The following is a 2,675-nucleotide window of genomic DNA, read 5'->3' as shown; positions in this document are numbered from 1 at the left end:
TATATATATATATATATAAAGTGTTATATAATATTGACAATAATGACTAAATGTACCAATCCCAGAGAACGAGGTATTAAAGATTTATAAAAAATAAGAGGCAGAAAAATATTCTGATTTAAAAAATTGACTACCAATATTATTACATTCTATACAAAGTTCAATAACTTGTAATTTTTGTTTTCACTGTATTTAATTTTACAGTCGTATTTGTTCTTAAACATTTACCTTGTTTTTATGACCAGAGAACAGGAGAAAACGTATTACAGGAAATTTACATGGGAATATTCTACAACTCCCGATCGAGTTTAAAAATGTTACGACTCGTCGCTAGAACGCATTCGTTACCAATTAAAGTGCATAAAATATTAAAACCTCAGTATGATATTATCGTTACGGTGCATTAACGTGTATTTATGTTGTAGACGTTAACGACATCTGAATATAAGAGCAACAATCACTCAAATGTAAAAGGCTGAAAGGCAATATCACTTAATTTTTCTGTCATATCACTTTTATAGTGATAACGATATCGTTCTAATCTTGTCTATTTCTTCATTTATTGCATTATCAAGTAGTAACTTGAACAGATGAGTTAAAATGGTCCACAATTAAGCCTTCCGGAGTCAAACTCGAGAGAGTCTGCCTCGATGAGATCTTTAATTATCTGTCGTAAGGAAATATTTGCGTAGCAATAATCGTGACTAAATATTCATTAACTTTCGATACCGGGACTTACTTTTGTCTTTTCGTCGGCAGGCTCGCCATGAGGAAATAGAGAAAGCACCCTGTTCTCCATCGAATGATTTATAATTCATGACTCGTTACATCTATCTACTCCAGGTGATTTGAGGCAACATCGGGCCCTTATGCATATTGATACTTTCGTGAAAGCGTTAACTCTTTCTCCCCTGAACACTTAGACGTCGTGTTGTCGTACGAGATGTTTGCGCATAATTCCACTCATCGTGTTTAGATATCCGGGTATTCATTCGCATGCCCCCGGGAAATGTTTGCGCAATCCTTCCCGATGATATCTTCTCCTCCCCTCTGAGATGACAAGTTAACCGATAAATACTTCGCTTCGTATTATCTTACCACGACGCTTTCTTCCTCTTTCCTCGTTCAATGGCGTTTCAGTAGCAGAGCAGGGATTGACATCGCTTGCTTGACGGCAAAATGCGAAACTCTTCGATGTTATCTCCTTCTGAATAAGTACTGTTAACTTTCAAATTGATAAATAGATTGGTATTCTTGGTATTCTTTGAAACCACGTTCTGAAAAAGAAAAATAAAAAATATTACACTCACGGAAGTTTAAAAATTTATTATTTTTACACACATTTCTTTATCACATCTAATACTGACTAATTTAATATTGAAAATATCACTTATTTTAATAAATTACTTATTTTATTGAAAACATTATTTAGTGCTTTTAGTATCCAAATAAATAATTAATTATCTAGTGTTTTTCAGTACCTAATAAACTAATCGATTAGTATTAAATGTCTGTAAGGGAAATAAAAATACAACTAAAAAATGTAAGTTGAAATATAACATAATATACTAGTAAAAAATATAAATATAAAATCAAAACATTTTTTTGGGATGTTTTAAATCTACTAATTTGTGTCTTTAAACCACCTACCTATTTAAAGATTAATCTATAATCGTCCGAGCGCCATAATTTCTTCGATACTTCTTCTCGAGTAATGGGATATACGGAACGAACAACTGCAACACAATTGCACAATACCCGATTTAGTTTATTCAGTACTTCCAAGATATGTCTACGTCTCGTACGTCGCGTTTCCGCTGTCGGCTATACAACGCGTTAACCTTTTCCGGTGCGCGAGATTCACCTGACGTTCGCATACTTAAATGACCATTGCCTGTCGCCTAATGTGTACGATTAGACGCGCCCGGTGTTTGTTTATACACGCGAGAATGAACGAGCTTACCGTATTATCTCGAAATGTAACGCGACGTGACACGGTAAAGATCTACCAGCATAGTACTCGTCATCTATTGATGAGCGATACGAACTTAGCGACAAGCGAATGATCGCCGAGTGACTTCACGCTGTTTCTCCTTCGAGAACACTTTCAACATGATTCGCGCAGTACTCGACGAACTATTGACAATTCGATATGCAATTTGACGATACAATTTGCACAGATTCATTTTCGAGAGAGAAATGTCGTTTGTAAAACACGAAAGAGAAACGTGAAATTCGAATACGTATAATTTTGATTGCGCAATACGCACAACATAGCACAGAAAAAACGATTTTATTGAAGTCTATCTAAAAATTTAGCTAAATACAAATCTGAAAATAATTTTATTACTAAGGTAACAAACATTTTTTGCAGCGTTGTACTTCATGCTTGAGTTTCCTGCATAATTACTTTGATAATCCAACAAAAAGTATTTTCAAATCTAGGGATCGATTACGTCTTCAAACGAAATGTAAATTTTAAAAGTGAGTAAATTTACAGTAAGCCCGTTCTTTTTAGCTAAACTTCTTGCACGATTCATCTTTTCTTTCTTTCTTTCCAACGTGAAAGAACTTTAGCTAAAAAGAACAGACTTAGCTGTTAACCAATGAATTTACAAATATTCTGATAAATTTGCTTTTTTTTGCAATTTTAATCTTGTTCTGGATTGTACAAT

The 2,675-nt window shown here is 33.8% G+C and overlaps 1 long non-coding RNA gene across 1 annotated transcript; it reads right to left on the bottom strand.

Moving 5' to 3' along the window:
* Window positions 1-234: 234 nt before the first annotated feature.
* Window positions 235-2,019, bottom strand: LOC108748671. Its single transcript, XR_001939316.1, has 3 exons — window positions 1,651-2,019; window positions 740-1,277; window positions 235-667 (listed from the first exon to the last, which is right to left on the bottom strand). It is a non-coding gene; the product is annotated as an uncharacterized LOC108748671 (long non-coding RNA).
* Between the last annotated feature and the right edge of the window lie 656 nt (window positions 2,020-2,675).

This window comes from Trachymyrmex septentrionalis, unplaced genomic scaffold (assembly GCF_001594115.1).
Source record: "Trachymyrmex septentrionalis isolate Tsep2-gDNA-1 unplaced genomic scaffold, Tsep1.0 scaffold24, whole genome shotgun sequence".
In the NCBI taxonomy this organism is placed as follows: domain Eukaryota; kingdom Metazoa; phylum Arthropoda; class Insecta; order Hymenoptera; family Formicidae; genus Trachymyrmex; species Trachymyrmex septentrionalis.
Note: the sequence above shows the minus strand (reverse complement) of the source record. Positions and strands in the feature narration are given on the sequence as shown.